Source organism: Ruditapes philippinarum, unplaced genomic scaffold, assembly GCF_026571515.1.
Source record: "Ruditapes philippinarum isolate M1 unplaced genomic scaffold, ASM2657151v2 ctg1367_1_1_1_1, whole genome shotgun sequence".
Lineage (NCBI taxonomy): Eukaryota > Metazoa > Mollusca > Bivalvia > Venerida > Veneridae > Ruditapes > Ruditapes philippinarum.
The window spans coordinates 45,934-60,957 of record NW_026852459.1 but is presented as its reverse complement, the minus strand read 5'-3'; the positions used below and the strand labels follow the sequence as shown (position 1 = coordinate 60,957).

Sequence of the window (15,024 nt, the reverse complement as noted above, 5' to 3'; positions counted from 1 at the left end):
TTAATTGATTCATTTAATTTAGTTCCACTTAGCCTAGAAAGAAAAGCCTCGTTTTGAAGTGCACGCGACGCCCCCATTGTTTACTTTCGGTTTCTCTTCGGTTGCATGTAAAGATTAATTTGTGACTCACAAAAATATTTTAACCATGAAAAGGTTAACTGTTTCTGCCAACTTGGTTAGTGGTTTGCATTGATTTCAAATCTAAAACATTGTTATTCTTATAGATATAGCTTTAATTGATCGGACTTCTTTTTATACGTACTAATATTCTTCCGCGACACACCTGTCGGAATAATCAACAGGTGTGAAATTTGTGGCGACACCGGATGACTGTCTCGGAAATTTTGACGTTTTGCATGACAAGTTCCAAACAACGATTACACCCTGGTATAGGAGAATTGTAATACAGGTATATTTGTGTATAATTCATTCGTTTTATCCTTTATTATTGTCTTTAAACACTGTCCTCCTTAATGAAAAAAACCCGGCTTTGTCGGTCGTGTTTAATTTCAGGAAGTAGCTTAAGCTGTTAAGTAGTCTGTACCTGTTTTCAGTGATATAATATTGTTTCCTTTGAGTAGCTGGTTACACACCCATATTGTGTTCAAAGACAAAGAAATCGAATTTTATATATCACAGCAATATACTGGCCTGTTTGCTTATTCTTTACGAAGGTTGATTTTGAAAAAAATGATTTTTATGTTTATTATTCCTTCTTAACAGTAAAATGATTATCCACATTATTCTTCTACCTGAAATATAATTTAGGATACTAGGATTGTGACCAGGCTTCTCTTTTTCTAAGTGTTTTTTTTTTAAATATCTTTTGATATGTAAATATTTAGATAACAGAGATGTACTGTATATGTTTAAAAACATCTTATAATTATGTGTTATATTGAGCTAATATTGATTACAGTCCTTTGGCAATACCATTTGTTACTTAATTGAAATAGCTGATGATGACAAAAGAAGAATGTGGATTTGCACCTGTCTGAACAAGCGAAAGGCAAAAGCATGATAATACTTTCATAGATGAACATGATAAGCATTAAGCAAACAGCATGGAAATATCAGCAACATCAGTTCTATATCAGAATGTGCACCTACATGTAGCACAACAGGTCTTACTATTTAAAACTATTTCATGTATTGAACCTAGCATCTAAACATAAATATGAGATTCTTTAATGATGAAATAATGTTATCTAGCTATTGCACTCTTTTCCAAACTTCCAATGAAGTTACCAATTTCCAAAACCCTCAGTCTGGAATTAGATTATATACCATGTCCATAGAACTTACAGACAAGCATTACCAAATCTCCCATGGTTTAAAATTTTTAATGTTTTAAAGTTTACAACTGAGTATAAATTCTATATCAAACTGATTTTACCAGTCTTCGCCTTAATTTTTTATCAGCACTAGCCCAGTCGGGCTAGCAGCTTACAAATTTCACTAGCCCGAACACATTTTTACTAGCCCGAACCAAAATGGTATTTTTTGCATACATTTTGTACAAAAATAACACTTTCTGTATGTTTTATATACCATTTAACATTAATAAAATACCAACTAATCAACTTTTCTTTCTTTCATTATTTAAATAAGAAGAGTTTAAACTACATATGAAAAGAAAATATTTTGATATTTCTGTGGCATTGTCCACAGACACTGAAAAAAATTGTTTAAAAACTGAAAATACTCTTGTCCTCATTTACTGTAACCATGTTGGCTGATACATGCATTGACAAAATATTTATATTCCTTTTCGTATTACTTTTTTTTTTGGCTTAGTGCCTTCAAAATACAAGAGAAAAGACATATTTAGAAGCATGAGATGACACCTAATAAATGTCTATAATATTTCATAACCGTTTTAAGTTCAATAAAGCTGCAAATAATTTTTAGGGCCAAGACTGACTTATATATTACCTTTACCTTCTCCTTCTTCTGAGCATTTAAGCCAAGATGGCTTGTAAGCTCCTCCTATACAGTATTATCAGGATAACTTCAGTAAATGTCACTTGTATTAAATCTTTCACTTTGCCAGCTCCGGTCAAGTAAAGTTTTAAATGTCAAAACACTTTCACTGAGAACAATGTTTTCATCTAAATTATTCCACTGGTCAATGCATCTAATAGGAAATGAATTTTTCTTAGTGTTTTATTCACACTTGGTTTATAGCTGGAATATATGTCCACGTGTACAGTTATCATTGAACACAAAAAATATATAATAAAATATTGATTCAATGTGAAATAATACAAAACTTGCTCTGTTAAGGCAGGCTTCCCTAGACTAGGGTTTGTTTAGGTTACACAGCAAATTAATGACAAGACTCATTTTTTTTGTTGCTGACATGTTGTTGTTTGAATGTGTTACATTCTTTTACAATCAGCTACATGGTCAGCATGAGGCTTTATTCATACTCTATTTCAACAGACCACATTTTAGTTCCGTTCTTTGGTTTTGATTATTTATAATTAAAATTAGAATTAATGAAAAATAAATATAATAGAATTAAAACTTTTATACACAAAGAATTAGTCTTTGAGGAAATTGTCCTTAACCGTAAACTTGGTACAAAAATATTGAGTACACAATAAACTTGGTACGAAAATATCGAGTACAAAACTGCAGATGGCAAGGGAGAAATATGTTTTCCAATAACTAAAGTGGCAAGTTCAACATTTTTCTTTATTTTGTAGCAAAAACATTATAAAATATGTCTAAACAAATTGAATATTAGGTTAAGTCCTACGATCTTTACACCAAATTTAACTTTATCAATAATTTCATTTCAGAAACTCCCAAGAGTTACCTTCCCTTTTTACTCGATGTCACTTCCTGCTACTTTCGTTTTCAACTTACAGCAGTGTTGACAATAGTACTTTTAGTTTTCCATCCAATTCAGCAGAAATATATTGTATTTTCATAAAGCCAAAACATTGCTATCTGGAGCTCTGCATATTTTCAACATTTTCTTAATTTGGATAATGAAAAAAGCCCTCGACCAGACGGGCTACCAGCTTGGAATTTTCACTCGACCACCCGCAAATTTACTCGACTCGGTCGTCGGTCGAGTGGGTTAAGTCGAAGACTGTTTTACTAGTTGTAAGCAATAATAGAATCCAGCTTGTATAAAATCTTTAGATCCATTATCTATCTATTGGATAAAGTAGACAGCTGTCAGGTTCTAAAATTGGACCTGCCCTTGGTTACCTTAAAGCCTCTACATGTGATAGTGTTAGAATTAGCATTTGATTTCAAGTGACTATATAATTTTGATATTGAAAAAAATACAAGGGGCTTTTACTGTGGTTACACATCCACACCCTATTGCTATATTTGATAGTCATATGTTACAAGTTAGCAACAAATTGTCTGTTTGAATAAATGAATGTAATTATCTCCATAATTGAACTCATGGGACCATGTGAGATTTGAGAGCCATCCCAGGTAGAACTATATAGAATTAAGAAGGCATTTAACTGCAAAAGTTAAGGGACCAAATATTGAATTCATGAAATTCTGGGTGTTAAAGCAATTCAAGACTAAGTTCAAACCATTGAAGTTCAACTTTATGAATGTATCAAAAGAAAAATTTTGCAAATGACATTGCGGACAAATGTGATTTGATTTTTTGGTTTGTTAGTATTGTTAAAGAGACAAGACCCTTGTACTTTGCCACTAATACTCAAATCTTAAAGCCTACGCCTTAACATTAAAGTGTAAGCCCTACTTTAAAGCCTATTTTAAAATTTTGCTTTAAGAGTATCAACTTAATTGTTCAGTGTTTTTTTTCACTTTTTGGGGAAGGGGGTCGGTGCCGTTTTGAGGGGGAAAATGCAAAAGGAGGGGGAATTTTATTTCAAACAAAAACGAATCCAGTGCATATTTCAATACATCACTTACCACTGTAAGATTTACTTTTGTTTGACATTGTTTCCTTTCCAGTGAGTAGAAAGGGGAGCAACTCTTGCAACACAAGTTTAAAATACATCGCTTTTTCTTAATATACAGATCTAAAATATTGACAGCAGAATTTAAAGAGTCGCATGTTAAACTTGTTGGGACGCCAGGAGTAGCTCCCCTTACATACCCGGGAACAATTTGTAAACGACTTTGCTTAACAGTAAGTCTTACAGGCTTAATATAAAACATTTTTCGGCAGTTATATGCAAAAAAAAAGGTATCCATTTCAGGCAAATTTTGGCTGCCATATGAGGGGGAAATTTTGGCTTTGAGAGGGGAAAAAAACATACTATTTTGAGGGGGGAATGGGGCCGAATTTCGCCCAATATTTTGGTGGAAAAAAAACACTGTTGTTTTATCTGAAGAATTCTCATTGTTTAATAAAAAATTATCTGTTTGGTTGATCCTCTTTTCTTTTTTAAACAAAAATAAACTTTTTTTGTCTGTGAATTTGGGATTTGTTAAAAAAATACAAAAGATATTAGAAGCTCAATTATTGGCTGTTAGCAGTCACAGTTGTCTACAACTGCTTGAAAATACCATTGTGAGTGTGATACACCAAATCTACATGTATACTGAAATATTTGAAGAATATCTTTGAATAATTCGACAGCCCTCGAATTCAATTATTGATATCCAAAATTGATTTATACCCTGCAATAAATGAATTTAAGACCTCTCCAATTTAATGGAATATTTCAAAAATTAAAGTGTATTTCAGCTGTTTTTAGAGCACTGTAATTAAATTGAAGAGGTATCAAATTCATTTGGAGACCACTATAATTGTTCTATAGAGCATAATAAAAAAATTAGTGATATCAAAAATTGATTTTGAGGTGTCTATAATTGAATTGCACTATGCTTCAATTATTTAATTTGAGAGCGACAATGTATCTGTTTCATATTGAAAATTTCATTTTTGTATGGATGAAGTTGTCAATTAGGAAAATAATATGGTGGTTATAAGTTTCTTTATTTGGAAACACAATTTGATCTGTATGCAGATTTTATTTCATAATAAGATATGGTCTTTCATGCACATAATATAACTTGATCTCCATTTATTACAACCACTACATCCATCCAATGAAGCATTAAATATTGCCAGAACTTAACTTTCTATGTACAAGAATTATTTTGTTAGGTTCTTGGAGAAATATTGCCTGCATGGAAATTTTGCCTGCAAATGATGCCACCTGATACAAGGTATTGATTTTATGTCTTGTACAGGTATCATCTCTACTACAGTCTCTGGTTAATACCTGACATTTACCTCTACATACTTAATGAGGGGCGTTTTATATCTCCTGTTTTTTTCCCCTTCTTACATCAATATTTTCATCTGCCACGGCTATTGAAGGATTTAGTTAGCTTCTAGGATTTTAATTCTTATTTTTTAATGGTTTGTATTCTTTAGTTCATCATTATAAAATGATATTGTAAGGGAATGTTGCAAAATTGATGAAAAATTGTTCTTGATCATTATGATTGTAATGTTAAGATATCTTTGTGTTGCTTGAACAAACAAGATTGGCTTGATTGTGAAAATTTAGAAGTTTTTTCACAGGAGACCAACGTTTTAAATATGCATCACCAAAATTTTATTGTTTGGGTGTTCATATGAATGTTAAACATCCACATGTGGTGCAAAATGTCATCAAATTAAATGGTGTATCTATTTCTTGTAATATTTTGAATAGCAGTTGTCAATTATAAACTTATTTTTGAAGAAAATTTTAAATGCTATTTTACACCTCAATGTTTCTTAAATTCTCTCATATCTAAACATTTGATGTGGACCTCCTCTTGTTGTTGTTGTGGGTTTAGATGTGTCCACATGATTATGTGGAAAATGTCTCAAACCAGACAACCTCTCTACATAATAGTGTAGATTATACAAATCTTTGTTTGGTCATTTCTTTGGGAATAGGCAACAAACAAACAAATCATTGTCAAATTCCATTCAGCCCTCAAAACCAACACCCCTGTTTTTGTAAAAAATCATATTTCACTGTGTCACAATAAATATTTAATATTAATATAATTAATAAGCTTAATAACAGAAGCAAAACTTCATATAATGTTTCAATGATCATCTGAAACAAAATATCAGTGTCACATTATATTTACATAGTAATGGTCTGTGACTTCCCTGTTAAAAAAAATACATTACCATGGTTACAAGACAAATCATGTTAGAATTTTTCGTTTCATCCACCACATGTTTATGTTAAGAGATGATATGCTGTTGAGAGTATACAGGTAAATGGTAGTGTGATTATAAAGCAAGATTTTTATACTTAATATTTCACATTTTTTAAATCATTGTTTCTTTTATCAGAAGTTGTTTTAAGATAAAGTAGTTATTGCAAGTATTGTTGAAAGATAAAGGGAGATAAACAAAAATGCATTCACATAAGCTGTGAATAAAACAGTGTACATTAAACACAGGCCAGGTTTAATCTTAAAAAATCAAGATATCAATTATGTTAAAACAGGAAGGTTATTTTAAGACTTCTTGGTATTTTATTTAATTAACATTGTGTGTATATCTGTTTATATTTTGTATATACATGTAAGACACAGGTAATATGGAATGTATCTAATTTTATTGCTTGTTTATATTCTCCTGTATTATTAATCAATAATATTTGTGTAAGAATGACTTTTTTACTGTCAAATTAGTAATTATGTGTTATTAGTCCCCTACCGGTTTACCGGAGGGGACTTAGGTTTTACCACTCCGTCTGTTGTCTGTCCGTCTGTCTGTCCGTCCGTCCGTCTACAAAAACTGGATCCCGCGATAACTTTGAAAAGTACTTGAAAATATTTTTAATGAAACTTGATATATGGATATATGGCAGTATGGAGATTATGCACGTCTTTTTCTTTTCTTCCTATCTTGGGAAAATTCTGGTTTTGCTATGGGCAAAAAAATAGGGCTTTTTAAAAATTGGAAATTTTACACATTAAAACTGGATTCCAGTGGAATAACCCAAAAAGTACTTGGAAAAATTTTTTTTTGAAACTTTGAAAATATGGGTAAATGGCAGTCTGGAGATTATGCAGTCTTTTTTCTTTTCTTTCCTATTCTTGAAAATTCTGGTTTTGCTTATGGCAACACATGACTGAAAAATGGCAAATTTTTTACACATACACTGAAACCCAGTGATAACTCAAAAAGTTTACTGGAAAATTTTTTATGAAACTTGAACATATGGGTAGATTGGATCTTTAGGTTTTATGCCATGTTTATCTGTTTCCCTAATTTTGAAAAAAAATTGGGTTTGCCTTGGGCAACAAATAGGTCTTTAAAACATGGAAATATTAATTTGTTTGTGTTAGTCAAAAATGAGCTGAATTTTTTTTTATGAAAATTAATTCTTTAATTCAAGAGTTATCTCCTTTTAAGAATTTTTTGGCTTTTAAAATGTTATCTTTTGGTAAGAGGGGATGTTTCAAATATTAACTTTAGAGTTTCCCTTCAGTCCGTTCGGTCTGTCTGTTCATTAAAAAAAACTGTTTTCCTGTGATCACTTTTAAAGAACTTTTCCCAACAAATTTACTTAAATATAGAAAAATTTGAAACAATTAGTGAATGGCCAATGGCCCTTAAAGAATGGATGGGGTTTCTAACCCGGTAGGGGACTATATGGATTGCTTCAATACTAGATAAAATTGCTTGTTAAATTTATGTTCTTGTCCATTCTTGGTGAATTAATTTTATTTTTTAGCCAAGCCTATTGTATTATTTAATAACTTAAATCCACATTTTAACATTGTTATTAAGAGTAAACCAGTTGAACTTGGACTATTTCAATGCCAGCAATTTTTTAGCAAAAGTTGAGAAAAATTGAATTGACTTGGGATCTTTGGGGTCACTCTTGCTAAAAGAGCAATTTGAGCGCGAAGTTGGGTTCTGAAAGTAAATGGGTTTGGGTTTTTTCCCCCTTTAATTTAAAATTGGGGGTTAAACCCAAGGCACATAACCCCTTAAAAAAAATTTTGCTTATTATAAAACTTAAAAAAGGGTTTTCCTAATTATCCCCCCGGGTTATTTTAAAATCAAACACTGAGAATAGCCACACCTTCCACTGACACTTTTTTTTCTGCTGTTTTTTAAATTTTTAAAATTTTTTGAAATTAAGGGTTTTAAAAGTTGAAGTTTTTATATAGAATAAGATATGATTTTTTTAACATTAAAATGTATTAGTTTTTATTTCCTGTCTTTATTAAGGCCATATCCAATTTATGTTTCCCTTAAACTTCCCATTTTTTTTAGTTTTTTATTATAAACCAGAGAAAGTTTTTTTTTTTGCTTCATTCTACAAGTTTTATTTTTAAAAGATCCAAATATAAAAGTTTTGGTATTTAATACTTAAGGTTAATGAAAATTTAAAGTTTGTTGTTTAAGAGATAAAAAAAAATCATTATTTATATTACTCACACAATGGACAGTTTTGAATTCAAAGTGGTATATCACCGGGATTTAATGATTAATGTTTTTTTTCAATTCATTGAATTACCTGAGGTAGGTTAAACATTATGTTTGTTTTTATTTTTATAGTGTTCATCTGTTGATTTGATACTGAGATGTTTGATGTAAATAAATGTATCACATAATTAATATACATAGTTCATGCATGTATGGTTATAGTTGTATTAATGCAAAAGGAAATAGTTATACCCCCACAAACGAAAGTTTAGGGGGGTATAATATTTTAAAGGAGGCTCAGCCTGTTATCTCAACTCCAAACAATCATGGGGTAATTCAAGAACGAATAACTAAGTTTGGAGTGAGGTATTTTAATCAAACTTGGTATATTGCAACGTTATTTGGAAACCCCAGTTGGTATTGCATTTGGACCCCCTGGGGTCAAGGTCACCAATTGCAAAAAATAGAAAAATGATTTCTGGACGATAATTAGAGTTTTGAATGAGTTATTGTAACCATATAGCAACCTTATGTGGACACCGCAGTTGGTGTTGTATACGGACCCCCAGGGGCCATTACTAAAAATAGAAAAAATGGTTTCCAGACGATAACTAGACGTTTTGGAAACTGAAGGTATTGTGAATCCATATCTTAGGATATATACAAAGCTTATAATGAGACCCCAGTTGTGTCGTGAGGTTATGGACCTCCCAGTGGTCGAGGTCAAGGTCACCATTACTAAAAATAGAAAAATGGTTTCTGGATGATAACTAGAGTTCGGAATGAGGTATTGTAATCAATCTTGGTACATTTGTATATAGATACCTTATTTGGAAACCCCTGTTGGTATTACATTATTTGAACCCTCTTGGGTCAAGTTCAAGGTCACCGTTACTAAAAAATAGAAAATTGTAGCAATGAGATAATGTATTCAAACTAAGTGTATAGCAGGCTTATATGAAGACCCCAGTTGGTATTGAATTTGGACCCTCTAGGGTCAAGGTCACTGTTAATAAAAATAGAAAAATGGTTTCTGGACAATAACTAGAGTTGGGAATGAAAAAATTTGGGTATAGCAAGATTGAAACCCACTTGGGTTTTGGTTTGGGGTTTTTGGGGTCAAGGTCCCCATTACTAAAATAGAAAAAAAGGGTTCCGTACAATAAAAAGATTGGGAATGAATTTTGTAATAAAACTTGGTGTATACCCAAAGCTTATATGAAGCCCCTTAAAAGGAAATTCCCAATTAGAAACATTATAATGTTTTTAAAATTTAAGGCGTTTTCGAAATTAACCAGTCCGAGGCACTAAATTTGCATCGGTAAAAGGGATTGGGTTTGGTGGTCGAGCCCCAGTAGATTTTTTCATTGAAAAAAATTATAAAATTATCAAAATAATAAAAGCAGGGTTCTCAAAAAGATTGATCTTTTGCCCTTTTGCAAATGAAACCCATCAATTCCCTGCCCCAAAATGTTCAAAAACACAGCGAGAGATGTTAAATTTATTGATCGAAAATGGAGGCCGCCTTTTTTTTCTTCGATTTTTCCGACCGCACGTAAGTTACAGAAATTAAAAACCCATTGTTTTATGGTATTATTTTAGCTTGATTTTTTGTAAAATATTGAGTTAAAGTAAATTTTTTGTTGAAGGGATTTGTTTGAAAAATTGCGTTTTCATTTTTCAATTCTAGTCAATTTTCCCCTAAACTTTGGCCTTATGATTTTTAAAAGCTGTCAACAAGGGCCAGAATAAAAAATATATGCTTCTTTCAAATTATCAAGGGAACATATAAAGTTTTTTCCTTTTCCCAAAATTTTTCCCTATCTAGTTTTTTGGTCGGGCTAAAACCACCAGGTCCAGTAAGATTTGACATTTTACTGGACCGAATGTCCTGTGCGTTTTAAAGATTTTCGTGAAGACTGTATAGGTAATATTTCAATCATTTACTGTTACCGGTTGTAAATGCAAACACATAAAGCAGTCTGATTGAATGTACATTTAATAGTTTGTTTATTTATTTTAATCAAGGTATCTATAGATAAGAGTAACACTTTCAACACAGCTTATTTTTACACCCAGTTTTCTCCTATCTTTGTTGTGTTAAGAGGGTTTGTATGTACTTCCTACATTTCCGTGCCAACTAGAGAATTAGTGATACATGTACATTGATTAAATTTGTGTTTGTAGCTTTCTATAAACAAGACACTGATTTGTACATTTTGGAATACATTATGTAGACAGTAGTTCACAATTGTTATTTTGTTAATTCACCATGCAGTCAATAGTTAACCAGCTGGCACCCCCTAATTAATTCACATGAAGCACTGTATTATATATTATCACAGATATATAAACAACGGATAGGAAACTCCGAAAATAGACAAGAGTCCGATTCAGACCCACAATCCTTAATGCCTCCTTTGCTGATAATCGGGCTTGCCCGCTAGTCTCCGATTTTATACGCTATCGTTAAACTTCGGCGATATCCGTGAATTATTGCTTACATTGCCGACATGGATTTTCATCAGAGAAATATTTGTGTGGAAAAGTGTTTTGTACGTTTTAGAATAAATAACTATTGATTCTTATATAAGTAAAAAATGTTTAGTCTTTTTTGTTAATGTACCTCCGGGAATTCAATATGGCGGTATTTTGGCTACTTTTACCCAGGATGCATCAAATCTCACAAAATCTTGCAACATATAACTTGCGGGAACACAATTCCGCCGATACTGATTTTAACTGTGTGACGTCACAGTCTCTTCTCCATCTTATATTTAGCTCCATGATATAATGTGTGGGGATTGGGTGGTGGTTAATGAAGTTTTTACCATCTGTCTGTGGTCAGTGTGAGGGTTTTATTATGATGCCAAAATAGAGAGAGAGCACAGTGCAGTGGTATTTAGTGAGGATTTTAACTTCATACTGTACTTGGTGAAACTTTACTGAGGGTTTTAATTATCCAAGTCAAAGTGAACAACATACATGACTGTGTAATTGTGACTGATCAAAGAAGAACCTTACATTAGTTACAATTAAATGTGCAAAAATGTCCTTATGAGTTAAATAAAATATATTAAATACACAGTAAAGATGTTTTGTCTAACAATTACTGGTACATAATTATCAACTATAAAATCACCTAGAAAATCTGATTGGTTGATATTACTTGAATACAGAATTGTACTTGAAGTTAAAATTATAAATTTAAAGTTATAAGAATATTGACATACAGCTTCTGTGTACCATTAAATGTCCATGTTGGTTTTATTGCTCTCAGTATTTGCATAATATATGTATATCAATATAAGATCAAATGTTTACAGAGCAGATTTATATTGTAGGTAAAGTTCAATATGTTATACATTATAACCAAAGATTAATCAATGAATAAATCTCTCAGTTTTATCCTTGTTAATGATTTGTTGGCCATCAATCTGGAGCAATACCAGCATGCACAATCTCAATCTGTGCATGATTTGCAACCATGTTTGTGCAACAGCGAAACTGAAAAAAATCAATCATTTTTCATATTCAAGGCTATTAATTATAAATATACTGTTGAATTAGAAAATTGTTAAAACATGTTGAGTCCAGATTTCTAAGTCTTATCTGAAAGACGTATATACAGTTATAGGTGGTAATTGTCCCCCGCCTTTTCGACGAAAAAAGGGGGATATAGAAATAGGCTCCGTCCGTCCGTCTGTCCGTCCGTCTGTTGGTCCGTCCGTCACACTTTCGTGTCCGGTCCATAACTGTCATTTATGAAAGGAATTTGAAATAACTTGGCACAAATGTTTATTATAATAAGACGATGTGTCATGCGCAACAACCAGACCCCTACCTCCAGGGTCAAGGTCACACTTGCTCATTCAAGGTCAACATTGCCTATTTGAGGGTATATGTCGTGTCCGGTCCATAAATTTCTTATCTATGAAGGGATTTTGTAAATACTTGCCATAATTGTTCACAATAATCAGACGATGTGTCATGCGCAAAAACCAGTCACCTACCTTCAAGGTCAAGGTCACACTTGGAGGTCAAATATTAACATAGTCTGTTACAAGGTATATTTCGTGTCCGGTCCATAACTTTGTCATTTATCAAAGGAATTTGAAATTACTTGGCACAAATGTTTGTTATAATAAGAGGATGTGTCATGCGCAACAACCAGACCCGTACCTTCAGGGTCAAGGTAGTACTTGCTCATTCAAGGTTAACATTGTCTATTTGAGGGTATATGTCGTGTCCGGTCCATAACTTTCTTATCTATGAAGGGATTTTGTAAATACTTGCCATAATTGTTCACAATAATCAGACGATGTGTCATGCGCAAAAAACAGTCACCTACCTTCAAGGTCAAGGTCACACTTGGAGGTCAAATATTAACATAGTCTGTTACAGGGTATATTTCGTGTCCGGTCCATAACTTTGTCATTTATCAAAGGAATTTGAAATTACTTGGTACAAATGTTTGTTATAATAAGACAATGTGTCATGCGCAAAAACCAGACCCGTACCTTCAGGGTCAAGGTCGTACTTGCTCATTCAAGGTCAACATTGTCTATTTGAGGGTATATGTCGTGTCCGGTCCATAACTTTCTTATCTATAAAGGACTTTTGTAAATACTTACCATAATTGTTCACAATAATCAGATGATGTGTCATGCGCAAAAACCGGTCACCTACCTCCAAGGTCAAGGTCACACTTGGAGGTCAAATACTTACATAGTCTGTTACAAGGTATATTTTGTGTCAGGTCTATAACTTTTTCATAGATCAAAGGATTTTGAAAATACTTCGCACAAATAGTCACTATAATAAGAGGATTTGTCATGCGCAACACCTGCATCCCTACCTCCAAGGTCAAGGTCACACTTAGAGGTCAAAAATTAACATAGTCTGTTATAGGGTATATTTTGTGTCGAATCTAGAACTTCTTCATAGTTCAAGGGATTTTGGAATAACTTGGCACAAATTGTCACAATAATAAGCCGATATGTCAGGTACAACACCTGCATCCCTACCTCTTAAGGTCAAGGTCACACTTTAAGGTTAAAGGTTAACAGAGTCTGTTATTTGGTATATTTTTTGTCCCGTCCATTACTTCTTCATAGATTAAGGGATTTTGAAAATACTTGGCACAAATAGTCACAATGATTAGATGATATGTCATGCGTAACATCTGTGTCCCTACCTCCAAGGTCAAGGTCACACTTAGAGGTCAAAGATTTACATAGTCTGTTATAGGGTATATTTTGTGTCCAATCTATAACTTCTTCATAGTTCAAGGGATTCATAGATAAAGGGATTTTGAAAATACTTGGCACAAAATTTAATTAATAGTCACAATGATTAGATGATATGTCATGCGTAACATCTGTGTCCCTACCTCCAAGGTCAAGGTCACACTTAGAGGTCAAAGATTTACATAGTCTGTTATAGGGTATATTTTGTGTCCAATCTATAACTTCTTCATAGTTCAAGGGATTTTGAAAATACTTGGCACAAATAGTCTCAATAATAAGACGTTATGTCATGCACAACACCTGCTCCCCTACCTCCAAGGTCAAGGTCACACTTAGAGGTCAAAGCTTAACATGATAAATTTTTAAATTCCATGTTTCATTTTATTTTTTTAACAAATTTATTGTTACATTTGCAGATCTAGCATTGATCATAATTTTGGACTGAATGTCCTGAGATCCATACCTCAATCTTTTGAAATAGCACAATTTTATGCTTCATAGAAAACTCCCGGGACGGGGGACGTTGGTAACTCTGTTACAAATTCTTATTTTAGATGGAGAAGTTTGGAATTAAATATGCATTTACTTAACATAATGTGTTAAGCTGTAAGTTAGCATTGTTTAAATGTCGGAGCAATTTATTAATATAGCAGGATTGCAATATTTTCAAAGCAAGTTATATATCATGAGTTAGAGGGGTTCAAAGGTTAATTAATTATTTTATCAGCTAAGAATAAAGGAATATTGATTATCAGTATATTATTAGAAGTATATTTGTATGATATTTCTAGGAAGAGAAAGGTTATTATAAAATGTTTGACTGAAACATTTGAGGTGTAATAAGTTTAAGATGGAGTCTGGCATTGTGATAATAGAATAATCTAGTTGTATATTAACACTTTAATCACTAGTTGTAATTATGCACCAGTTATACTGTTATTCAACCATAAAATCATAAATTTAATGCACCGTAACATTCATACGAAAAATATTATTATTTAGATTTCTTTTCTTGCATTTTAATAATTTTACTATTTTCCTTTATTTTGTTTTTCATAAAACCTGGGGTCAAATTTGCCCTAGGTGGCAGTTGTGTATAGGGGCTGACATTACTCAGCAGTAAAACATATGCTAACAAAATAAGGATGAAAGTCTAATTTACATTGTATATCACAATGTGTTGCAGTCTACAGCACCAAACAGAATACAAGGGTTTGGTTTGGCTAATACCATTTCAATGTATTGAACTTTGACTCTGTTATATAATTATACAGTGTACATATTGATTTACATATATGTTAAAATAGAAGCTGACAACCAGTCTCTCACCTTACTTCATTCTATATATTGTTTGTTACCTAT

General features: G+C 32.3%; 1 protein-coding gene across 1 annotated transcript in view; it reads left to right on the top strand.

Moving 5' to 3' along the window:
- Positions 1-149: 149 nt before the first annotated feature.
- The window catches only part of LOC132713024 (unconventional myosin-VI-like), a gene marked incomplete at its 3' end in the record, with an annotated part of 45,274 nt that continues 30,399 nt past the window's right edge, over positions 150-15,024 (top strand). Inside the window, exon 1 of the mRNA XM_060695466.1 lies at positions 150-409. The remainder of the gene's footprint in view (positions 410-15,024) is intronic.